Raw genomic sequence first — 27,743 nt, 5'->3', positions numbered from 1 at the left:
TAGGATGCTGGCAGCTGGACTACACAGCCTCATTGGTTATTAGAATACAGACAGCCAACAAGGTATGCCTACATAGTTACTGCATGTATTTAGTCAGGTTGAAAAAAAATCCATCTAGTCCAACCAATAAAAAAAAATAATTAGAATAAATAGAGAATCTCCATATACAGAATCTTATACCTACAATTGATCCCAGGAAAGGCAAGAAAGCTCTATAAAGCATGGTCCAATTTGCCCCAGAAGACAAGCAGATATTCCCTGAATCAACTACGCCTAGTGTTACTTGCCTATAAATGTTATTATCTAGTTGTATTTTGTACATTTAGAAATGCATCTAGCTCTTAAAACAATTTACTGAGCTGGCCAGTGCTAATTCTTGAGGGATTCTATTCCACATTTTCACAGCTCTCACTGTGAAGAAACTGTTCATAATGTGGAGGGTAATCTCTTTACCTCCAGGCATAAAGAGTGCCCCCTTCTCCTCTTTAATGATCTGAAAGTGAATAACTCTACACAAGTTCACTATATTGACCACTTATGTATTTATACTGTACACGTTGATCATATCCCCCTTTAATCGCCTCTTCCCAAGAAAGAATAAATTTAGTTCCTCTAATCGTTCTTCATAGCTGAGCTCCTCCATGCCTCTTATCAGTTTGGTTGCCCTTCTCTTCACTTTCTCCAGTTCCCCCGATATTCTTTTTGTGAATTGGTACCCAAAACTGAACTGCATAATCCAGATAAGGTCTTACTAATGATTTGTACAGGAGCAAAATGATATCGCTCTCTCTGGAGTCTATGAGGTTGAATTACTATAACCGGAGAGTGCAAAATCTGGTGCAACTGTGCATAAAAACCAATAAGCTTCCAGTTTTTTTTTTTTGTCAAAGCTTAATTTAACAAACTGAAATTGGAAGCCAATTGGCTACTATGCAGAGCTGCACCAGATTTTGCACTCTTCAATTTTAGTAAATCAACCCCTATACCTCTTATAATATAGGGAAGTAATTTGCTAGCTTTAGAAACTGAAGCTTGGCATTGCATGCTATTATTATTATGATCTACCAGAATACCTAGATCTTTCTCGACCATTGACTCCTATAGCTGTTCTGCTCTTAGAATGTTTGATACATGCATGTTTTCCCAAGTACATAACGTTACATTTATCAACATTGAACCAACATTGAACCTCATTTGCAACATTGCCCAATTAAATAATGCAATGAGGTCCACTTATGAGTTGGAGACATCCAGTAAGGACATTATTCCACTGCATACCTTGTTGGCATCTGCACACACAGAAATTGTACTTTTAATTCCAAACTCTATATCATTTATAAGTAGGTTAAAAAGTGAACCTTGAATGAACCTACAATGAACCTTGGGATACACCACCAATAACCTTAGACAATTCAGAGTATGAATCATTAGGTTTTAATCATTAGGTATGAATCATTTCTGAAACTGAGCTTGTTATATTTCCTCCTTTCCGCCCCCCCCCCCCCAATGACTTTACCATTAAGATCAACAGCAAAACTATTGGTCCCTTCACACATGCCAGTGTGCTGGGTGTAATCCTTGACTCTGACCTCTCCTTCAGCCCCCACATCCAATCACTGGCTAACTCTTGCCGCCTTAACCACTTAAGGGTTTTTTCTAACACCCTAGAGAGTAAAATGGCGGTCGTTACAATACTTTCTGTATTTGCGCAGTGGTCTTACAAGTGCAGTTTTTTTGGAAAAAATTCACTTTTTTTAATTAAAAAAATAAGAAACAGTAAAGTTAGCCCAATTTTTTTTATATTGTGAAAGATAATGTTACGCCGAGTAAATTGATACCATCAGGTCACGCTTCAAAATTGTGCCCGCTCGTGGAATGGCCACAAACTTTTACCCTTAAAAATCTCCATAGGCGACATTTAAAAAATTCTACAGGTTACATGTTTTGAGTTACAGAGTGAGCTCATCGGGACGGGGCGCGTTTATAAAAAATGTTTTTTTCTTATTTTACCTTTTATTTTTTATTTTTACATTGTGGAACAGGGCCTCTTAAATTTGAGATCTGGGGTCAAAAAGACCAGAGATCTCATAGTTACACTAAAATGCAATTAAAAAAAGTCCCTTTAAGAGCTATGGGCGGTAGTGACATTTTGACGTCGCTTCCGCCCTGCTATGGTATGGAGACGGGTGGGGGCCATTTTCCTCTCACTCGTCTCCATACCCAGCTTGTGAAAGGATCCGGTCGCCTCCGCCGCTGCCGCCGGCTCTGGTAAGTGGCAGGGGGCACCGGAGCGTGGCGGGAGAGGGGGGGGCCCTCTCTCCCCGCTGATAAAAGTGATCTCGTGGTGAATCCGCCGCAGAGACCACTTTTATCTGAAAGCGGACCTATCTGGCAGCTAGCTGCTAGCTGCAGCCATAACAACGATATTCCTCTTCAAAGTTAGGACGTATATCGGCGTGCGGTGGTCCGTAAGTGGTTAACCTCCGCAACATCTTCCAGGAATTCGACCCTTCCTGACTAACGACACCACAAAACAACTTATTCACTCCTTGTCATTTCCCGCCTTGACTATTGCAACTCTCTCCTTAAAGAGGAAGTAAAGCCTCTTAAAAAAAAGAAAAAAATACACCCTGCAAGGCAAAGGCATAATGAGCTAGTATGCATAGCATACTAGCTCATTATGAATTATTATCTGAGATCGAAGCCCCGGCATCGGCCCTCGTTTGCCTCCTCCGAGGCCGCCATCTATCCCGGAGTGACTTCTGGGTAACGCGGCTCCGGCGCTGTGACTGGCCAGAGCCACGATGACGTCACTCCCACGCATGCGCACTGGTGCCGTCACTAATGGCATGATCGCCCTTAGAAATGGCACGCTCAGTGAGCCTGCACCCGATGTCTGCGGCGCATGCGCCGTAGACACCGGTGTCGCTATTCCTGCAAATATCTCCTAAACCTTTTAGGTTTGGGAGATATTTCTTGCACCTACAGGTAAGCCTTAATCTCCTTAATCTAGGCTTACCTGTAGGTTAAAGTGGTTGTAGTGGGTTTACAACCACTTTAATGGTCTACCCTTACACAGGCTATCTCGCCTTCAGTCTATTATGAATGCTGCTGCTAGACTAAAAGACCTCACTAACTGATCCGTGACTGCTGCTCCTCTCTGCCAATCCCTTCACTGGCTACCCCTTCCCCACCGTATAAAATTAAAATACTAACCACAACATACATGGCCATGCACAACATCGCCCCCAGCTACATCACCAACCTCATCTGCAGATATTTCGCCCAAATCGTCCCCTCCGCTCCTCCCAGGACCTCCTGCTTTCTAGCTCCCTTGTTACTTCCTCCCATATTCGCCTTCAGGACTTCTCCAGAGCCTCTCCCATCCTCTGGAACTCCCTGCCCCAGTATGTCTGAGCAGCCCCGTAACCTGTCCACCTTTAGGAGATCCCTGAAAACTCATTTATTCAGGGAAGCCTATCCCACACCCCAGTGGCGGAATTACCGGGATCGCAACAGTCGCACTTGCGACGGGGCCCGGCATTCCGCCACTGTAGGGGGGCCCAGCGGGGTTGTTCTTCACAGGGCTCTGAGCGGAGAGCGTGTCTCTCATCTAACAGCAGCACAGAGACTCCGGCATAGTTTGTTTTATTTCTCTCTCTGTGTGTCCTCTCTCGCACGGGATGACAGATGACACACAGCTGATCTTCTCCCCCCTCCCCTCTCTGTGCTGTACTGTGGGCAGTCAAGTGTGAAGCTAAGGAGCTCACATTTCCCGCGGAGCACAGAGAGGGGAGGGGGAGAAGATCAGCTGTGTGTCCTCTGTCATCCCGTGCGAGAGAGGACACACGGAGAGGGAAATAAAACAAACGATGCTGGTGTCTCTGTGCTGCTGTTAGATGAGAGACACACAGGTGTTGCAAGGGGGGGGCGGGTCGCACCGGGTGACACCCGCCAGAGGGGTGACACCTGTGGGCAGTGGCACCGCACGCCGCACAGTCCTCACCCCCACACAGCGCTGCGCACAGCGGACCGAAGCCACCTCCCCCTCCGTAAACAGAGAGGAGGAGGAGTCCGAGGGACACATGCTGCTGTGCCTATCCCGCGCTGTTCTGAGGTCTGTAAAGTTTTTATTCAAATAGACATGTGCTGGGGGGAACGCTATGGGAGGGGGGTCTGCACTGATGGAGGGACGGTGGTCTGCACCGAGGGAGGGTCTGCATTCATGGAGGGAGGGGGGTCTGCACTGAGTGGGGTCTGCATTGATGGGGGGGTCTGCACCATGGGGGGTCTGCACTGAGGGGGGTGTGTGCTGATGGAGGGGGGTGGTCTGCAATGAGGGGAGTCTGCATTGATGGGGGGGTCTGCACTGATGGAGGGGGTTGTCTGCATTGTGGGGGGCCTGCACAAATGGAGGGGGGTCTGTACTGAGGGGGGGTGTGAACTGATGGAGGGGGGTCTGCAATGAGGGAGGGGAGGTCTGCACTGATGGAGGGGGGGTGTGAACTGATGGAGGGGGGTGGTCTGCAATGAGGGGGGGTCTGCATTGATAGGGGGGTCTGCACTGATGGAGGGGGGTGGTCTGCATTGTGGGGGGGCTGCACTAATGGAGGGGGGTCTGTACTGAGGGGGGTGCGAACTGATGGAGGGGGGTCTGCAATGAGGGAGGGGAGGTTTGCACTGATGCAGGGGGGTCTACACTGGGGTTTATAGTGATAGAGGGGGGTCTATACTGATAGATGAGGGTCTGCACTGAGGGGGGTCTATACTGATAGATGGGGGTCTGCACTAAGGGGGTCTACACTGATAGATGGGGGTCTATGCTGATAGTGGGGGGCTATACTGATAGATGGGGGGTCTGCAATGGGGGGGGCTATACTGATGGATGGGGTCTGTACTTAGTGAGGAGGATCTATACTGCAAGAGGGGGGTCTGCACTTAGTGGGGGGGTCTATACTGAGAGGAAGGTCTGCAGTTAGTGGAGGGGGGTCTGTACTGAGGGGGGGCTATAGTTGGTGGAGGGGGGGTGACACCAATTTTTTCCTCATCGGGTGACACCAACCCTAGTGATGCCACTGGAGAGACACGCTCTCCGCTCAGAGCCGTGCTGTCCTGAGAAGACAGAGGACTCTGATGGGCACTGATAGAGAACACTGATGGGCACTGATAGAGGGCACTGATGGACACTGATAGAGGGCACTGATGGACACTGATAGAGGACTCTGATGGGCACTGATAGAGGGCACTGATGGACACTGATAGAGGACTCTGATGGGCACTGATAGAGGGCACTGATGGACACTGATAGAGGACTCTGATGGGCACTGATAGAGGGCACTGATGGACACTGATAGAGGACTCTGATGGACACTGATAGAGGACTCTGATGGACACTGATAAGATTTACTGATGAGCACTGAAGGGGAGGCACTGATAGGGGACACCAATGGGAGGCACTGATAGGGAACACCAATGGGAGGCGCTGGTAGGATTTACTGATGGGCACTGAAGGGAGGCACTGATAGGGGGCACTGAGAAGGCACTAGGGGGCACTGACAGGGGGCACTGATGGGAGGCACTGGTGAGCAATGATAGGAGGCACTGATGGGGGGCACTGAGAAGGCACTAGGGGGAACTGATAGGGGGCACCGATGGGAGGCACTGATAGGATTTACTGATGAGCACTGATAGGGGGCACCGATGGGAGGCACCAATGGGATTTACTGATGAGCACTGAAAGGAGGCACTGATAGGGGGCACTGAGAAGGCACTGATAGGAGGCACTGATGAGCACTGAAGGGGGGCACTGATAGGGGGCACTGATAGGCAGCACTGATAGAAGGCATTGATGGGCATTGATGAGCACTGATAGGCAGAACTCATAGGCTGCATGGATGGGCACTGAGGAACACTGATAGGCAGAACTAAGGCAGTATTGATGGGCACTGATGGGCAGTATTGAAGAGTACCGATAGGTGGCACGGATGGACGCTGCAATAATGAGCACTGATAGGTGGTGCTGATAGGCAGATTTGATGGGCACTAATAGGCAGCATTAATGAGCACTGATAGGTAACACTTGTAGGCGGCATTGATGGGCACTGATAGGCAGCATTGATGGGCACTGATACATGGCACTGATGATTGGGGCACTGATTATCAGTGTAAACAATTTACTGACATTCTTGACAGCTAATGGCAGTCCTTTCCTCACACAGACACAGCGTGGGAGGGAAGGGCTGCGGATAACCGGCAAGTCTGTTTACATGTGATCAGCTGACATCACATGGTAAAGGGCCACTGTGATTGCACTGGATGCACGTCCCAGGGGGCATGCGGGAAGCACGGTTTTGGGAGGATGTCCATGGATACCCTCCCAAAATTGGAAGCCTGGGGCTCGGATGGAAGGGGGGGCCCATCATTGTTTCTTGCACCGGGGCCCTGAAGGTTCTAGTTACGCCTCTGCCACACCCACCTAATAACTGTCCCCGAGCCACCCCCATCAAATCATTCCCCGCATTCATTACCTTTTGTACCACCACCCCCTCCCTTTAGAATGTAAGCTCTATGAGCAGGGCTCTCCTGTCCCTTCTGTTTTGAACTGTACTGTAATTGTACTGTCCCCCCCTCTACATTATAAAGCGCTGCGTACACTGTTGGCGCTGTATAAATTGTGTATAATAATAATTAGGTTGCAAGTTGCACTTCACTGTTATACCTAAATATATGTGCATTGTTACAAAGACATGTATGCACAAACACAGATTTACACACATGGGTCCTAAAAAATCTTGCTGACTCCTTGAACTGTAACCTACAGTAATACTCTGTCCTTTCCTTGCATTACACAGCTATGAGATACAATAAAAATAGTAAGATTGGAGGCATTTCCAAGAAGCTGCTTATATAACATAGTATTTTGTATTAGCTCCTTCTCTTATCTCTAGATTCCACCCCTTTATACCACCCCTTATGCAGGCTGAACTTTCTTTACTATTGTTTTGTGTTCTTTTGTCATGTATTTGTCATAGGAAACATGTTCAATTTTTGTAATCTATACTAGTTTTTCTCAAATTTTTTTAACTCTGAGGATCACTTTAAATAATTTTCAGGTTCCAGGAAACCCTTGCTAAGATTAGCTCATCGAAGTCATTAGGAAAATGCCCCTTACATTGATGGTCCGTGGTTAGAATGTCACCATTCAACTAAAAAGACCATTGGTAGGGCATGGCCTGGAGCGGCATTTGAGCGGACGTGCTTTACTGAGCTCCCTCTCTCGATCCTGCATAGATCTTCTTCCCAGCCGAAAAAAAATGCCAGAAACAGCAATAAAATCCCAGGACACCCTCTGCAGACCCACCCGGACCTGAAACCGAGCTCCGTGGAAGCCATGATGACCTGCAAGCAGCTGGAAACAGGCGGCCCGCCAGAAAGCCAACATGGCACCGCAGGTCCTCTCTCCCAGCGAGCACAAGGCACAGACAAGACCAAGGATGCGGGTAAGCCCCCTAAAACACCTAAGGGCACAGCGAAGGACCCCCCCGCTGGGACATGCTGTACTATACTGAAAAACTGAACGGCGCCGAGGAACGGGGAGGGGGGAGGACATGCTAGCTACCCTGGCCGGTTTTCACTCACAGCCGGAGGATGCTTGGTCTGCACAAGGCCCCTTGCAGGACACTGATCAGCCATCCCAAGACACAGAGGAGGAGGAGGAGGAGGGGGACAAGGGAGAGCAACCCACCCTGGCTGCTATACTGAAAGCACAGCCTCTGTACACACCCTCCAGGAGCACTTTGTGGGCCTTAGAGGAGCTGGGCTTCATTAGACATGACCTGCAGAATACCAGAGAATGCACTAGGGCCGCATCAGCGATCTCGAGAATAAGCTAACCCCACTCCTTAGAGACACGCAAATTACAGCCAGGATTGCCAGGGCGAACTAACTTAAGTCGGATGACACTGAGAATCGTTTGCGCAGGAACAACATACGCATCGTGGGGCTCCCGGAAAAGACAGAGGGCAGGGACCCCACGGAATTTGTGGAGAGATGGCTCCTGGAGATCTTTGGCAAGGAGGTGTTTACCCCACTATACTCGGTCGAACGGGCACACAGAGTCCCATCCAGACCCCTTTCACCAGGACACCCACCCCGCACTCTACTGGCCCAGCTACTCAATTACAAAGATAAGGAAATAGTGCTCCACCAGGCTCGTGAGAGACGCAATGTGCAGTTCAATGGGGCCCGCATCTCTTTCTACCCTGATTATTCCGCAGAAGTACAAAAACGCAGAGCCAGATTTACAGATGTAAAGAAAAGACTACAGCGTCTACATTCTATCTACACCATGCTGTTCCCTGCAAAGATGCAGATCACTACAGGGACACAGTCACACTTTTTTTAGTCGGCTGTAGACACCTCCTCCTGATTAGATACCAACGAGCGCGTCTTTCGCCAGGCCGGGAGGGGGGCTGCAGAGGGAAACTGACACCCTATTTCACCAGATCAAAGTTTGTAATATGTTAACCCATTTGGCTGGGAAGCCACAACCTTTACCTATGTCATTAGCGATGAGAGCAAGTGAGACTTCTAAGCACCGTTTGGAGATTTAATACAAATTGTCTCCCACCAGTTCGGCCCCCGCTGGACGAGTGGATTGTCAGTTGGATCGGTTATACTGACCATATGTTTTCCCCTGGTTATATCCAATACCCCGGAGTTGCTACAACCCCCGCCATACTGCCTGTGAAACTCAGGGATGTGAATTGGCAGGCTTGGCCCCGGGTAGGGGCCTCAGCGGGCCCAGGGTTCCCTTGGTGTTCTGTTTAACTTTTTTCTTTTTTACTGTTTTAACCATCAACGGTCATGGAATCAACACTACGGACGAGGACATGAACTCATGGAGGACTCTGTTATGGGTGGGACTTTTAACCGGCAAGGTCTGGAAAGAAATGACTATAAACTGCCCTGGGCACCCATGTCTCTAGAACTGCCTTGTCACATTTCATATACCTTTATGCTGACAAATAAGTATGTTACCGATACTCTCTTGGAACGTTAGAGGTCTACAGAGCCCCCTAAAACGCACCATGGTATCCACCATTCTCAAAAAAACACTCCCCTGCCATATATGCCTTACAAGAGACACATCTGGTACCAGACCCGCTACCCTGTGTGAACTACTCATGGGTGGGATGGGCGTACCACTCTACTCACACCTCATACTCCAGGGGTGTGAGTGTCCTGGTACACCGCACGGTTGATTTGCAACTAATAGATAAGTTAATAGATGTTGAAGGCAGATATGTGCAGGATTTACCAGTTGAAATGCATAATCGTTGCTGTTTATGTGCCACCACCTTTCAGTTTAGAAGTGCTGAGAATATTGTTGACGTACCAGCTGGGCAGTCCTGACGCTCCTTTTATTGTTTTGGGTGATTTGAATTGCTATATGGACCCAGCTTTGGACAAACATCCGCCCCCAGTGAATGGCCGCAAAATGGCTCGAACGGCACTGCGGAAATTGACGGAGGAGGTTGGATAGATTGATCCATGGCGGGCCCGCAACCCACAGCAAAAACAATTCTCTTGTTTTTCTAAAACACACCTCTCCTTGTCTAGGATCGACCTCTGCCTATGCACCCCTCAGATGGCACACCTCCTGCAGGACATCTAATATCTGGTGAGGGGCATGTCGGACCACTCGCCCTTGGTGGTATCTGTATTGGCAGGACCGGCCACAGATCTGCCCAGGGCTCCGTGGAAACTGAATGCATTTTGGCTCAATCTGTTCCCCGCCCCAGAACAGATATCCAAGGAGATCTCTGAGTTCTGGACGCCACATGCGGAACACCCTGATCTCAACTTAACGTGGGATACATTTAAAGTATTCTTAAGAGGCCTACTCATCAGTGAGGTACATGGGGTGAAATAAAAAACTAGTGCCCAACAGGAGCAGGCTACCCGGTTGGTCAGTAGTTTAGAAGCAGAGTTTGTAGCAGATCTGTCAGATGTAGCAAGGGAGGCCTGGCTAGCCGCATAGGAAGCGGTGGATAGAATCACTGGATCTGTGGCAGACCGGAAAAGGTTTTTCAATAGGCTAGCTTTCTATGAGGAGGGGGAACAAACGGGAAGACTACTGGCAAAGATAGTAAGGGTCTACCAGACCTCCCCATCTATTGGTGCATTACGCCAAGGAGGTGGAAGACTGGTGAACACCTCTGATCTTTTAATGCAGACACTGGTGGGGTTTTACTTGGATCTGTATAGGTCTCGAGTGGACTACAGACCAGCTGACCTACATGAATATTTGCAAGGCATAGAGCTACCCAGTTTAACAGACACACAGAAATCACTGCTAGATGCTCCTATCAAGATTGAGAAACAACAGGAGGCGCTTAGCTTTTTCCCCAAATTTAAGGCCCATGGGGACGATGGTCTTCCCATAGAACTCTTTACGGAAGTAGCATCCTGCCACAATTATTTAAGGTACTTAATGCTGCCAGAGAGAATCAACGCTTACCAGAGTCCATGACTAGGGCTAATATTGTGCTTATCCTCAAGCCTGGCAAGGACCCTTTAGATCCAGGGTCTTACAGACCAATATCCTTATTGCAAAGTGATATAAAAATCCTGGCCAAGGTCCTTGCAATACGGCTTAATGGAGTTATCTCCAGCATCATCCACTCGGACCAGTCAGGTTTTATGCCCCAAAAGTCCACTGCGATTAACCTTCGTAGACTTTTCCTAAACCTACAGACGAAATCAGACAATGAGGGTGACAGGGCACTGCTGTCGCTGGATGCACATAAAGCATTTAATAGTATAGAGTGGCAGTACCTTTGGACGGTCATGGGCAGGTTTGGCTTTGGCAAAGGATTCCTTTCCTGGGTCCAGTTGCTCTACTGTTCACCACAAGCAGTGATATGGAAGGCGGGACATGTCTCCTTACCGTTTCAACTACATAGAGGTACCCGGCAAGGATGCCCATTATCCCTCCTCCTATTCGCCATTGCCAATCGAGCCCATGGCGGCCCAAATTAGGGCCAACCAGCGAATCAGGGGCTTCCAATACAAAGAAATCCACGAGAAACTCATGCTATACGCAGACGATACCATGCTGTTTCTCGGGGACACAAATTAATCACTTGGGGAAGCTATGTCCTTGATCAGACACTTCGGGGGGTATTCAGGACTTGTGATCAACTGGTCCAAGTCTTCTCTCATCCTGCTGGACACAAGTCCGGACAGCAAGATGCAAATGGTCCGGGGGGTGCCAGTTACACCCAGCCTTAAATATCTGGGTGTGCGGGTCACTCCTGAACCCAGGGATTTTGTTTCACTGAACTTGTCCCCTCTCATTAATAGGATTCGAGATAGAGCCAAAATCTGGTCCTGCCTTAAAATGTCCCTGGTAGGACGGGTAAACTTTATTAAGATTGTGTTTATGCCACAGCTTTTATATATGCTCCACAATACCCCTACGGTGATCCCCCTTAAGGTATCTTGTATAATCAACTCTATCTTCAGGGCTTTTATGTGGCTTAACAAACCCCCTTGAAAACTTGAACAACTACAGAAGTCCAAGGAGAGGGGAGGCCTTGCGCTCCCTAACTCTTGGATTTACTACTTGGCTGCACAGATACAGCACATTGCCCGCACCATGGCGGACGGGCAGGAGACAGTAGGGGAGTGTGTATACTTTGACCCCATTACAGCCCTTATGTGTCACGCTACTGGAACTACGGATGTTGCTGTGGGGTTGGAAGCCCTGGCATACGCTAAATCCAACAAGAAATTTCCAACGTATGTGCTCATGCAAACAGTGTGGAATAAACTCAGGCAGCTGCAGGAAGTAGAGGGGTTTACCAGCTACAGTCCGATATGGGCCAATGGGCACTACGAGGAAATGCAGAAGTTGGAGTATGGGGGTCGGTGGAGGGGTTACGGAGTCATGCTCCTGAAGCATACTTTTGCTGATGGGAAGTTGTGGCCTTTTTCTGCATTGAGGGAACAGTTTGGCCTCCCCGACTCGATGCTTTTTTATTACATGTAGCTGCAACATGCAGTGCGGGCGCAGCCTGATGGGGCTCCGTGGGTTCTTTCGCTGACACCTATATTCCACCACATGGCGGAGGTGTCTGTTCAGGGGCTTCATATCCAGATGCTATGCCATGATCCTCCACACCCATCTGGAGGGCTTCCCTCAGGGGGTGGCGAGCAGGTGGGAAAGAGATGTGGGCGCCTTTGAGGAGGATCAGTGGGAGCAGGCGCTACAGGCTGTACAGCTGTGTTCCCTCAATGTGACCCAAAGACTGTCCCAGTTGTATATCATCCTTAGAGTTTACTATACACTGGCCAGATTGTTTAAAATGGGGATGAGGACGGACCCGCATTGCCCCAGATGTGTGAGAGACCATGGTGACCTCATACATCTGCTATGGCGTTGTCCCAAACTACATCAGTTCTGGGCAGGGGTTGTGTCCACGATTAATAATGCCTTTCAGGTCACAGTAACGAAGGCAATCAAAAGACTGCCAAGACCCTGAAACTGAGCTGCAGCATGGTGGCCAAGACCATACAGCGTTATAACAGGACAGGTTCCACTCAGAACAGATCTCGCCATGGTTGACCAAAGAAGTTGAGTGCACGTGCTCAACGTCATATCCAGAGGTTGTCTTTGGGAAATAGACGTATGAGTGCTGCCAGCATTGCTGCAGAGGTTCAAGGGGTGGGGGGGTCAGCCTGTCAGTGCTTAGACCATACGCCACACACTACATCAAATTGGTCTGCATAGCTATCATCCCAGAAGGAAGCCTCTTCTAAAGATGATGCACAAGAAAGCCCGCAAACAGTTTGCTGAAGACAAGCAGACTAAGGACATGGATTACTGGAACCCTATCCTGTGGTCTGATGAGACCAAGATAAACTTATTTGATTCAGATGGTGTCAAGCGTGTGTGGTGGCAACCAGGTAAGGAGTACAAAGACAAGTGTGTCTTGCCTACAGTCAAGCATGGTGGTGGGAGTGTCATGGTCTGGGGCTGCATGAGTGCTGCCGGCACTAGGGAGCTACAAGCTCATTGAGGGAACCATGAATGACAACATGTACTGTGACATACTGAAGCAGAGCATCATCCCCTGCCTTCGGAGACTGGGCCGCAGGGCAGTATTCCAACATGATAACGACCCTCTAAGACGACCACTGCCTTGCTAAAGAAGCTGAGGGTAAAGGTAATGGACTGACCAAGCATGTCTCCAGGCCTAAACCCTATTGACCATCTGTGGGGCATCCTCAAACAAAAGGTGGAGGAGCACAAGGTCTCTAACATCCACCAGCTCCGTGATGTCATCATGGAGGAGTGGAAGAGGACTCCAGTGGCAACCTGTGAAGCTCTGGTGAACTCCATGCCCAAGAGGGTTAAGGCAGTGCTGGAAATTAATGGTGGCCACACAAAATATTGACACTCTGGGCCCAGTTTGGACTTTTTCACTTAGGGGTGGACTCACTTTTGTTGCCAGCGGTTTAGACATTAATGGCTGTGTGTTGAGTTATTTTGAGGGGACAGCAAATTTACAGTTATACAAGCTGTACACTCACTACTTTACATTGTAGCAAAGTGTCATTTCTTCAGTGTTGTCACCTGAAAAGATATAATCAAATATTTACAAAAATGTGAGGGGTGTACTCACTTTTGTGAGATACTGTATATTCACAACAATAACATATAATGGAATCAACATATTCTTTTAAATCTTGTTCTGTGGCATATATTGGTAAATTCAGCAGTTAGGCTGCGGAGAAAGGCAGGAGCATAGTCGTGAAAGAATTATTTGTTTTCCAGAATCCCACCAGTCCAGCAATAGCATAACATTTACCTTCAAATCCATTCACTGCAGTTGTAACATGGTATGCTATTTGCACACTGCCCCTGCCATTTACTTTGAATCAAGCCAACATTAACAGGAAATCCTAATAGGTTCTATGAATATACACTGTATACGGCCAAAACAAAGTCAACATGTTCCTGTTATAGCTTCTGTAAGAAGTACATTTTATCATAATTTAATAAAACAAGCTCTACTATTAGTTCTCATTGGAGATTTACAGTACTAGAACTGAAAGAGATTTATAGGGAATGTATGGTTTATTTTTCCAAAATTAGCAGTTAATGAACACATATCTTATATCTTGTATGCTTTTTTTAGTCAACACATTTGTTGTATTATATATTTCATAGAAATATTTATTTTACAAATAAACTATGAATGTTGTAAAATTACAAAAAAGTACAACAGTTGTTGTAAACCCTTTTTATTCTGTGTTGCATCTCAGTGCTGCAAGGATTCGAAGAGTTACGCACCTTGTTTGAAATTCAGTAAACCTGAGGTATATCTGATTCAAGTCTATGGGAAGCAAATCTTGTTAAATTCTGAGCATATTTAGAGTTATTAGGCAAGCTGCTGTCAAAAAAGCATGGGGCGCTGGGCGAAAAAACAAAAAAACGGCTAACAGCAGGGAGAGGGTTTTTTTTTATGCAGTTTGGAGGGCAACATTAAAAATACACAAATCCTTTAAATAACATGATTTGGGGATGCTGTAAAGATTTATGTGGTTTTATGCAGCAATGTGATTTCCAGGGTCAGTCTTAGCATCAGAGTATATCGGCAGAGCATATTTGGCTGTGAATTTTTTTTTTCTTTTATGACGCATACACACAATCGGACTTTCCGTCAACAAAACCGTGGATTTTTGTTCGAAGATTGTTGGCTCAAACTTGTCTTGCATACACACGGTCACACAAATGTTGGCCAACAATTACGAACGTGGGAACGCGGTGACGTACAACGCGTATGATGAGCCGAGAAAAAGGAAGTTCAATAGCTAGTGCGCCACCCTTTGGGCATCTTCTGCTAATCTCGTGTTTATCTCGTGTGTTAGTAGAAGTTTGGTGAGAGACGATTTGCGCTTTTCAGCCTCGTTCTTTTCAGTTTATTTCCGTTTTTCAGTTTGTGCTTGCCGGTTCGTATCTGTTGTTCAGCGAACTATAAATAGTGAACTATTTATAGTTCACTTCTGTTTTTCAGTGCGTTCTTGTCCACTCGTTTCTGATTTTCAGCTCATTCTTCTCAGGTCCTTTCTGATTTTCAGTGCGTTCTGTCAGTTCGTTCTGAGCAGCCGACCATTTTCTAGCCACGTTGCGGTTATGTACTCATCGTAGAGTTTGTGCTGTTGTTGGGCTTGGTGTTGGAGTTGGAGTTCTTGCTTTGACCCAAGTCCAGTCCATGAACAAGGGGAGGAAGAGCTCATGGACCAAGAATTGGTTACTTAATCATGACCAATTCTCTCATATCCAAAATTAGTGTGACTGCGCTAATCCATAAATAAATATATATATATTATTACCACTAATGCGCTTTTACCTACTACCTTTTAAACTGCCATGTGCCAACAAAAAAAATATAGAATATATAAAGTAAAACATATAAATAAATAGTGCAGTATAATAGAAAAAATTTCAACGTTAGTGCAACTGCGCTAATCCATAAATGCCTAGATATATTATATATATATTACCACTGATGCACTTTTATCCATTACCTTTAAACTGCCACGTATCAACAAAAAATAGAATATATAAAAAAAAAATAAACCATATAAATAAATAGTGCAATGTAATAGAAAAAAACACATCCATACAGTTTAAATCTCCAATATATAAAAAGTGCTCTTGTGCTTCAAATTTCATTCGTGCTCCGTAGCCAACTTTTCACCACTTCTTGTGCCACCACCACCTTCTAGATTGGTCACTTACCAGAGCCTAGAAAAAGTATTGCCTTTGGTTCATATAGGGATAACCACTGCACTATCCTGGTGTCTCTCCAGTCAGTATATCACTAGATGTTTCTCAATGCCCAATGTAGGTATCTCATAAAGATTTAAAGATTATCATTGCACAGTATGTTTATATAAAAGGGAATTTATTTATAATCATTAAAAACAATAAGAGCGCACACTCACCTTTCCCAGTGCCTTAGACCGGCACTGAGTCAATCCAGCGTTCTGCTGTGGGGCTCTGTTCTATTGTTGATTTCCTCGTCCCCGGCTTGCACTCCAAGCCTCGTTTTGGTTTGGGTTAGTGACCGGAGGTGACGAAATTACCCAGAAGCCTCTACGCGTTTCGCATACAAACATGCGTCATCAGGAAGCATATGCCTTTGCTGCGGGCGCTCCAGGAGATTTCAGAAACTATCTCCAGATGATGGACCCCGTCTTTCACCGTTTGTTGGCTTTGCTGTCCCCCTATATTACCAAGCAGGACACCTGCATGCGGCAAGCCATCACTACCGAGCAAAGGCTCGTCGCCACCTTGCGGTACTTGGCGATGGGGAGAAGACTCCAGGATATCAAGTTCATGACTGGGATCTCCCCCAGGCTCTGGGAATCATTATTCCAGAGACCTGTTCTGCTATAATTCAGGTCCTGCAGAAGGACTATATTAAGGTAAGTTTTATCCTTTAACATCACATTCTATGTATGTAATGTTTGCTAATGTACTGTATTTATTTCATCATTCCATAATTACCATGATTGTAATATGCTGTGAATGTCCTCTTTATCCTCATGCATGCTGTAAGCTTTTAATGCTCCTTTTTTGTCCTTCATGCATATTTGCCTTCACTAACCTCCCCAGCATGCTATCCTGGGCCCATACACACCTAGCCTAGTCACTTAACAATGTATTTTGTCAGCTCCATTGTAGTGCTTACCCTAAACACCCCCTAAAATGTGTCCAAATGTTATTGTTGTCCTTAAATTCAGGCAGAGTGCAAGAGGCTTTTTTTTATGGCCAAAACGCTTTTGGAACTCTCCCTTCCCCCAACCGCTAAGTCATCCAATACCAAAACTCTATCTGCTGACTTTGCCAAATCCATACACACTATACTTACCTCTTTTGTGTTCATATTTATGGATGAATTCACCAAAGCATGTAGTGCAAGTGCCTGCCTGAATACTTTCAAAAATGGTACTGTTTAAAGTTTTGTTCTCCTATTATCTTGATAGGTAATTGCAGAATGTAAAAATGTGCTTCAATTTGGACAGTGTGTATTCATATTTTTAGATTATGACACTTCTTACCTGTCCAGTGGGCTGCCAACATTATTTATGCATTCAGCTCTCAATGAAGTGGAGACGATTACCTGTCCAAAACATCTCCCCCCACCCTAAAATTTTTACAATGGGCCATCAGAGGGGGTGAAGAATCTGATGGACCTTAGTGGACCTTGTACTTTTGTCTTTAACCTGCTCTTTTTGTATTCAGCCACATGTCTTTGGTAAAAAAAAAGTCAATAAGCGTATATTTATTGGTTTGCGCAAAAGTTATAGCGTCTACAAACTAGGGTACATTTTCTGGAATTTACACAGCTTTGTGTATGATCTCATTTCTTGAGGTGCTAAAATAGCAGGGCATTACAAACACCCCACCAAATTACCCCATTTTGGAAAGTAGACACCCAAGGAAATTGCTGAGAGGCATGTTGAGCCCATTGAATATTTAATTTTTTTGTCCCAAGTGATTGAACAATGACAAAAAAAAAATTTTTACAAAAAGTTGTCATGTGTGGGACTTTTTGGGAGCCTAGCCGCGTACGGGGCTCCCGAAAACCAATCACCGCCTTCAGGATTTCTAAGGGCGTAAATTTTTGATTTCACTCCTCACTACCTATCACAGTTTTGAAGGCCATAAAATGCCGAGATGGCACAAAACCCCCCCAAATGACCCCATTTTGGAAAGTAGACACCCCAAGCTATTTACTGAGAGGCATGTTTAGTCCATGGAATATTTTATATTTTGCCACAAGTTGCGGGAAAATGACAAACGTTTTTTTTTTTTTGCATAAAGTTGTCACTAAATGATATATTGCTCAAACATGTCATGGGCATATGTGAAATTACACCCCAAAATACATTCTGCTGCTTCTCCTGAGTACCAGGATACCACATGTGTGGGACTTTTTGGGAGCCTAGCTGCGTACGGGGCCCCGAAAACCAATCACCGCCTTCAGGATTTCTAAGGGCGTACATTTTTGATTTCACTCCTCACTACCTATCACAGTTTCGAAGGCCATAAAATGCCAAGATGGCACAAACCCCCCCAAATGACCCCATTTTGGAAAGTAGACACCCCAAGCTATTTGCTGAAAGGCATGGTGAGTATTTTGCAGCTTTCATTTGTTTTTGAAAATGAAGAAAGTAAAGAAATGTTTTTTTTTTTTTTTCAATTTTCAAAACTTTGTGACAAAAAGCGAGGTCTGCAAAATACTCACCATACCTCTCAGCAAATAGCTTGGGGTGTCTACTTTCCAAAATGGGGTCATTGGGGGGGGGGGGGGGTTGTGCCATCTGGGCATTCCATGGCCTCCGAAACTGTCATAGGTAGTGAGGAGTGAAATCAAAAATTTACACCCTTAGAAACCCTGAAGGTGGTGCTTGGTTTTCAGGGTCCCGTACGCAGCTAGGCTCCCAAAAAGTCTCACACATGTGGTATCCCTATACTCAGGAGAAGCAACAGAATGTATTTTGGGGTGTAATTTCACATATGCCCGTGGCATGTTTGAACAATATATCATTTAGTGACAACTTTGTACAAAAAAAAAAAATGTGTCTTTTTCCTGCAACTTGTGTCACAATATAAAATATTCCATGGACTCGACATGCCTCTCAGCAAATAGCTTGGGGTGTCTACTTTCCAAAATGGGGTCATTTGGGGGGGGGGTTTAAACTGTCCTGGCATTTTATGCACAACATTTAGAAGCTTATGTCACACATCACCCACTCTTCTAACCACTTGAAGACAAAGCCCTTTCTGACACTTTTTGTTTACATTAAAAAATATTTTTTTTTGCAAGAAAATCACTTTGAACCCCCAAACAATATATATTTTTTTTAAAACAAAGGCACTACAGATTAAAATGATGGGTGTTTCATTTTTTTTTTCACACAGTATTTGCGCAGCGATTTTCCAAACGCAGTTTTTTGGGAAAAAACACACTTTTTTAATTGTAATGCACTAAAACACACTATATTGCCCAAATGTTTGATGAAATAAAAAAGATGATCTTAGGCCGAGTACATGGATACCAAACAAGACATGCTTTAAAATTCTGCACAAACGTACAGTGGTGACAAACTACATACATTTTTAAAAGCCTTTAAAAGCCTTTACAGGTTACCACTTTAGATTTACAGAGGAGGTCTACTCCTTAAATTACTGCCCTTGATCTGACCTTCACAGTGATACCTCACATGCATGATGCAATTGCTGTTTACATTTGACGCCAGACCGACGCTTGCGTTCGCCTTTGCGCGAGAGCAGGGGGGGGGGGGGGCAGGGGTGCTTTTTTTTTTTCTTTTTTCTTTATTATTTTTTTTGCTTTTTTATCTTATTTTTAAACTGTTCCTTTCATTTTTTTAAATAATTTTTATTGTTATCTCAGGGAATGTAAATATCCCCTATGATAGCAATAGGTAGTGACAGGTACTCTTTTTTGAAAAAAATGGGGTAAAATTGTGATAAAATGCTTTCCCAATTTCCCAATGGCACTGTTTACATCTGGCGAAATCTAAGCCATGAAATGCTCGTAGCTTCCGGTTTCTTAGGCCATAGAGATGATTGGAGCCATTCTGGTCTCTGATCAGCTCTATGGTCAGCTGGCCGAATCACCAGCTGCATTCTCGGGTTCCCTGTTGGAACAGGAGAGCCAGAGAAAATCATGGAAGACAGTGGGGGGGGGGGACATTCCCTCCCACTGCTTGTAAAAGCAGTCTAGAGGCTAATTAGCTGTTAGGATTGCTTTTACATGAAAACCTACCGCTGGCTGAAAAGAATGATACCAAGATGATACCTAAACCTGCAGGCATCATTCTGGTATAACCACTCAAAGTCCAGCAACATACCAGTATGTTGCTGGTCCTTGTTGGGCATATATTGTAATCTTTTTTTCATGCAGCCTGTGGGCTGAACGAAAAAAGATTGATCGGTGGGTATGCCCACCATTAGAATACCTCCCTTCATCCACCCACTTCTAATGATGGGCATACATGCACCATTTATATATGCTGAAGCATGGGGGCATCCACCCCAAAAGTTAGGAGCAAATCGCTCCTCCGCCCCGGCTGCCCCCATACTTCGGGATATATGCTTTTTTTTTTTTAACTGTGGTGGTGAAATCACCCCCTACAGCGCTGGAGTCACAGCTTTATGTATCGTGAGAGCAAACGCTGTTGATGTCAAGATAAATAAATCTGCGCTGCAACTGAATGGCGTACCTGCTAAGCAAATGATGGTTAACAATAAAACAAAGCAACATTACAGTATAACAGTAAGACTTACCATACCTGCAAAGCAAAAAATAAAATAGTAAAAAATATATATTTTTTTAACGAAACCTGTGCCTAAAAAATATATATGCCGAAGCATGGGGGCATCCACCCGCAAAAGGTAGGAGCAAATCGCTCCTCTGCCCCCATGCTTTGGCATATATGCTCTTTTTTTTAACTGTGGTGGTGAAATCACCTATAACAGCACTGGAGTCATGGCTTTATGTATTGTGGGAGCAAACGCTGTTGTTGTTAAGATAAATAAATCCGTGCTGCAGCTGAATGGCGTACCTGAAAACAAAAAATGGTTAACAATAAAACACAGTAAACAGTAAAGTATAAAAAAAAAATCACATACCTGAAAAGCAAGCAGGATAAAACATAATAACAATAAAACATTGCAGAATAGAATACAGTAAAAAAGAGCAGAATAGAGAGAGAATAGAGAGAGAGAGAACAATAAAACGACAACTATTTTTGTTTTTTTTATTTTATATTTTTTTTGTGTATTTTTTTTTTTTTACTTTTTTTTTTTTTTACACTTTTTTTGTAACTGTAACTTTTGTAACTGTAACAGGTTCCAGGTTCGGGTCTCTCAAAATGCGATGGCATCTTGGGAGACCCTATGTGCCTAGTCTGTGCAATGCTATACCCTACGCTAAAACTAGTATATGGTAGCACTCAAAACATTCACCAATGCAAAGACCAGGATTGTCAGGACAGGAGGGACAATAATAGCGGGTGTTACGCCTATATCCGTGCTTTCTACAGACACAACATTTTCTTTGGGGGGCTCGTTGGGTAGGGGTACTCGGGAGGACATAAGGAAAATGCTTCTCATTCAGCCGGCTTACTGCATTTGGTTGGGGAGGGTGAGGTGGAGCACGTCTGGAAACAGAAGGGCTCTGACAATCTCTTCCTGGAATTTAAGGAAGGATCCAGTCCGTCCTGAAGCTCTGTGTAGCACATGAGCGTTCAGCAAAGCCAATTAGAATAAAGAAAACAGACACTTTTTTATACCAGCGTCTGGCCTTACGGGCAACTAGGTACGGTGCCAACAACTGGTCATTGAGGTCCACCCCTCCCATATTTTGGTTATATTTGTGGACACAGAGGGGTTTCTTCACAACATCAGTCGCGGTAGTAATTTGGGCAGTCATGTCTGCATGTAGGGAGGTAAGAACAAGAACATTCTTATTATCCCTCCACTTCATAGCGAGAAAGTTATTACACTTTCTCGCAAGCAGGCTCTCTCCCCCCAGCCTAAGACGGGAATCTACAAGCTGCTGGGGATTAGATCACACGGTGCCACATGCTCCAATCTGATGATGAAACAAGTGACTAAAAAGTGGCACGCTCGTGGAATAATTGTCCACGTACAAGTGGTAGCCCTTTCCGAATAAGGGTGACACCAAGTCCCACACAATCTTGCCAGCGCTTCCTATGTAGTCAGGGCAGTTTGTCGGCTCTACGTGACTATCTCTTCCTTCGTAAACCATAAAACTACATGTATAGCCTGTGGCCCTGTCACAGAGCTTATACATCTTGACCCCGTATCTGGCACGCTTGCTGGGAAGGTACTGTTTGAATGACAAGTGGCCAGAAAACTTAATCAGGGACTCATCAACGCAGACAACTTGATGGGGGGTAAACAAGTCTGCAAAACATTGGTTGAAGCGGTTTACGAAGGGCTGAATTTTGTAGAGCCGATCGTATCCAGGGTCTCCACGAGGACGACAAAGTTCATTGTTGTTGAACTGCATGAACCGCAAGATCTGCTCGTATCGTGCCCTGGCCATGGAAGCAGAGAACATGGACATATGGTGAATTGGGTCAGTGGACCAATGTGACCGCAACTCACTCTTTTTGGTTATGCCCATAAGGAGGGAAAGGCCCAGAAAGATCTTAAATTCAGAAACCCTAATTGGTTTCCAATCTCTGGCAAGGGAGGACTGGGGAATAGTGGCAATGTGTTGACCAGCGTACAAATTGCTTTGCTCCACAATAGATTTATAAAGATCTTCAGTGAAAAACACTGAATAAAAATCAAGTGACGTAAAATCAACTGTTTCCACCCGAATGCCGGGTTGGCCAGTGAATGGGGGAAGTACCGGTGCTGCAGAAGTGGTGGGTTCCCAATTACGATTGCCAAATGCAGCAGGAAGGGCACTATGGGCATGACGGGCCTGTGTTTGTCTTCTTGGTGGCAGCGGGACACTACTTGTGCTTGCCACCTTGCCAGCTTGAACTGCACTTATGGGACTCGCCACGTCACCAAGTGTTACTGCAGTGCTGGATGTACGACCAGGGTGTACTAGGCCGCTGGTGCTTGCCAGTTCACCAGAAGGAATAGCGGCACTAGTACTTCTCTGCTCCATACGAGAGCCCTGTGGTTCTTGCACCTCAACAGCAGAAGAAGATTGGGGTCTGGTACGCCTGACCTTAGCAGGGACCATACTCCATCGTCAGAGCTATCTGTCATGGAGCCGCTGCTGTCCACAGGTTTGTATTCTGAGCCTGAATCTGACAGATGAGTGACTTCCTCTTCACTATCTGTCATGCTTAGAAACGTATAGGCCTCTTCACTACTGTACCTTTGGTTTGCCATTTTGGGCTCTAAATTTAGTGGTACAGTAGTGAGACTCACGGGTAAAAAAGCTCCTGACTGTTAGCGACTGTATCAAAATGCTACCAAAAAAACTGATAGCGATTGCAGGGATCAGGCCTGACTCTGCAAATGCTGCGGTTAGGTGTTTAGTGTTTTGTAAGTGACAGTGATCGATCGATACTGCACTTGGGTGGGCTGGGCTGGGCGGAGGGGCAAAACACAGGTGCTAGCAGGTATCTGGGCTGATCCCGCTAACACTGTGTTTTTGGGAACCCTAAACTGCTGGGGATGCTAGTATAATATCTGATCAGATCAGATATTTATCCGTTCAGATACTATACCACTAAGGGAGGTGTATGCTGCATGCGTGGGTATTAGCGGTACTGGCACTAACCTGACGCTGCCTGGGGCGATGTAGACCCTATCTGATCCTAAAACCTAAGTTATATCACCCGCCGGGCGATCAGGGGGTTAAACCTTTAATAGGTAATAAACGGCGGGTTCCCTGACACTATAAAAAACTAACTAACTATCGTCACCCCTAACAGTTATACGGTGATCACGGGTGAAAGGGTTAACTAGGGGGCAATCAGGAGGATAAAACCTTTACTAGGTAGTATATGGGGGTACCTGACGCTATAAAAACCTGAGGGCGAACCTAAATACTTACCTGCCTAACTAGCATCACCTGTGACACTAATAAAGAGATCAGATAAATGATCGCTTAGTGACACTGACGACGTGGGGTGATCAAGGGGTTAAAACTTTATTAGGGGGTTAGGGGGTACCCTAGACCTAAAGGGGCCTACCACTAACTGCCCTACCACTTATAACTGTCACAAATGACACCAATGCAATAATCAGTAAAAAAAAAACTGCTATTGGTGTCACTGTGGCAGGGGGGTGATCGGGGGGGTGATTGGGGGATGAAAAGTGTGCCTAGAGTGTTCTACTGTTCATGTAGTATTGTGCAGACTTACTTGATGTCTTCTCTCCTCGGAAGCCGTAACGAAAAGGCTTCACGAGGAGCAATGACATCACTTCCTCTGCCGCTGTTTACATTACAGCAGCAGAGGAAGATTGTTATTCGCCAGGAGCGATCGTGAGGGAGTGGCCATTAATCAGTGGCCCCCCCTCAGCTCGGATCGCTCCTGACACTAATCCGACCGCTGCAGGCACCGGGGGGGTCTGATCGGACCCCCCGCCCGCAGGCAGGCAGGGACGTACAGGTAAGCCCTTATGCCTGCCCGTGCCATTGTGCCGACGTACATTGGCGTGCGGCAGTCGGCAACTGGTTAAATACTCATTTCAATAAATGTTATACTTATGTTGGCCAAGAATGTTTGTGTCTAATCTGCTTGCAATGTTATGTGCAAAAGTACTAATTTGTTTTTCTTGTTTGACTCCAGTTTCCTTCCAACCCACAGGAATGGCAGACTCTGTCCTCCCAATTCAACCAGCAGTGGGACTTTCCCAACTGCTGTTGAGCGATAGATGGGAAGCACATCTGGATTGTCCCACCCCCCAACTCGGGGTCATACTACTACAACTACAAGGGGTACAGTAGTATTGTGATGTTGTCGGCTATGTATGAGTTCCTCTATCTTGACGTGGGGAAGAATGGCCGTATGTCTGATGGAGGAGTCATCGCCCAGACAGAATTTTACAGGCGTCTCCAGAATGGCAGCTTGGGGTTGCCACCTCCAGCGGATAACTTGGCGGGCCCTTTGTTTGTTTTTGTTTTGCGGATGAGGCCTTTGCGCTGGGGGAGCATTTGATAAGGCCGTTCCCCATGAGGACCCTAACCCCTGAGCAGAGGGTTTTTAACTACCGGCTGGCCAGAGCCAGAAGGGTGGTTGAGAATGCCTTTGGCATAATGGCCAGCTGGTTCCGTCTTTTCCAAACGGCCATAAACATGGCCGAATACAAACTGAACCACATAATTTTAAGCTGCTGCATTCTACATAATTTTCTGCGTAAGAATGCAGCCAACTATCTGGCCTCAGTTGCGACTGAGGCCGACTTTTCACCCACAGAAACTGGCCATCCTGGCTTGCCCCCCCAAAGCGCCCATGAAGTACGGCAAAGCTATGTGGAATACTTTGTGGGTAGGGGGGCAATTGCTATACCAGAGAATCTGGAAGCTCCTTAAAATAATTTTTTTTGGAAAAACTAAACTCATATTTCATTTGATTTACTGCTTGTGTTTATCTGTCTCCTATGTTCTCCAATGGCCATTTTCTTCAATAGTGCAAACGTAACTTATTTGATACATGAGGTGACAATCTCTTCTTTAGCTATCTATTATGTTGAGCTGTGGGTCTGCTACACACACACAATGTTTTTGTTGTTAAAGTATGCATTAATGATAACAGTATTCATCCTTTTCAACTCCATGAATTAATTGCTTGGAGTCCCTAAAATGGCCTGATTTTTATAAATTTTACAGCACAGTGGGGGTTATTTCCTAAAGGCAAATCCACTTTGCACTGAAAGTGCACTTGTAGTGCAAAGTGGATTTGCCTTTAGTAAATAACCCCCATTGTCACTGTAACTACACCAACTTACTAAAAAAACTGGTATTGAGCATTGAAAGAAGAAGCCACACATTGTTGAGTAAAAAACATTTTACTCACATGTGCGTTATAAAAGGGTTTTTTAACAAACCAACATCTTTGGTGTATAACATGTATGTTTGACAGTATATAGCCTTTTTTTGTGGCTAAACAGGCATGTTTAAAACCATAACATACACATCCCCAACTCAGGAACTTACAAAGTTCAACTTTGATAAAGTGAAGGCCATATGAGACATTAGTATGTCAAAACGGTGTTGATTTTGCCTTCATCAGATGGGGTGATCTCAACCCTGTAAAAGCCAAATTTTGAAGATGCACACAAATTGGAGCTCAAAGTGTAGATTTCCCTCATGATCCCATGCATAAAATGTGTGTCTTTTGCCTACATCTATTTTTCTAAAGCCACAAAACACACAGTGTGTCAACATGTGCTATCTGCCATCATGGGATATCAATGTACGCATTTTGTGGGTGCAACCCCTTCCTCGAAACTAAAGTAGGTGAGAGGAAGGGGTTGCACCCCCGAAACACGTCTATTGATCCCGCATGATGTGAGCTAGCACATGTTCACACACTTATTTCAGAAAGGACAATCCACTTTGCCCTACAAGTGCACTTGCATTGCACTTGTAGTGCAAATTGGTTTTGCTTTTTTGAAATAAGCCACAGTGTGTCAACATGTGCTAGCTCCCATCATGGGGGATCAATGGATGTGTTTCGGGGGTGCAACCCCTTCCTCTCACCCACTTTAGCTTTGAGGAAGGGTTGCACCCACAAAACGCATACATTGATATCCCATGATGGCAGATGCACATGTTGACACATTGTGTGCATCTTCAAAATTTGGCTTTGCGATTACTTTAAAACTTTTAAAAAAAACGTAAATCAAGAACAACAAAATTTACATTTTTGGGGTTTTAGATTTTGGCTAAAACATCAATGATGTTGTTCAGTCTTTTTTGAAGATCATTGATATTTTGCTTGACCTTCTCTAAATCCCGATTGCACACCATTATCTCACTGATGAGTACTTGTGCACTTGCACTGTTGAAGTGAGTTTCTTCTTCCACAACATCCACATCACCTAAAAAAAAAAACCACACACCATGTATTATAAATATGCAGGCATACATCTATTACCTGAAGCTGTGGTGTCAGGCACTGACCTGTTGTGGTCACCATTTCGACCACTTGCTGGACACCTGGTGTCCTCAGATGTCACGATTCTTTTCTCCCCTATGTGAATAAAAAAAACGGTATACTTAGCAGACAGATATTTGATGCTAGAAATAGTAATAGGAAACATTGCTTGGAAGTGTCATCCAATTGTCTGTTTTGGCAGAGTTCCAAGCTGAAGACATGAATTTTTCCCCTTACAAAAGCTGGAATACTTACCTGTTTTGTGCAAGTTTCACATATGAAGAGACCCCTAGTATCCACTGGAGCACCTGCGTGGGACACCATAAAAAGGTTGTTATGGTGTCCCACACTAGTGCTCCTGCATCCAGATGTGTAAGCAGCTGCTGAGTGTCCCCTCCTTACCCTGAATCAAGTTGTCATTTCATTCTAATTTCAAACAATAGACAACAATGTAATAAACTTCTTTTAATCAAAATAGGCATGAACAAATATATAGTTAACCTGCATCTGCCAAAAACGTTGTATTAGTGGTCGAACGAACGATGTTTAATACGAGCGTTTACTGTGCCCATGAACCTCAAACTTGGCATTTTAAACTGTACATCAGTAAAGAAAAGCACATTTACCAGCATGAAAGTACTAATAATAATAGGAACACACAACAAATACTTTTTGCAGCACTTTCTTGATCCTTCTATATTGATCCTGCTCCCTCAATTTCAGGTCTGACCAGCGTTTCCTCAATTGCTCCTTGGATCGTCTTACCCTAAAAGTTCTGTGCAGACTTCTCACAACTTTAGTCATGATCTTGGCCTTTCTCACATTTGGGTTTCTGTACGATCCATGATTCCCATCATAGTCGGTTCTCTTCAAGATGTCCACCATCTCTACCATCTCTTCAAAGGACATATTTGAGGCCTTATATCTCCTCCTGGATGTGGAACTGCCTTGCTCCGGGCTTTCCTCATCGTTGCTGCTCTCTGCAGGCACCTGCTGTGTCTCCGCCATGTGCTCTCCCTCTGCCCTGAAAGAGA

This window comes from Aquarana catesbeiana, linkage group LG01 (genome assembly GCF_042186555.1).
Source record: "Aquarana catesbeiana isolate 2022-GZ linkage group LG01, ASM4218655v1, whole genome shotgun sequence".
Lineage (NCBI taxonomy): Eukaryota > Metazoa > Chordata > Amphibia > Anura > Ranidae > Aquarana > Aquarana catesbeiana.
This window is presented reverse-complemented; position numbering follows the sequence as displayed.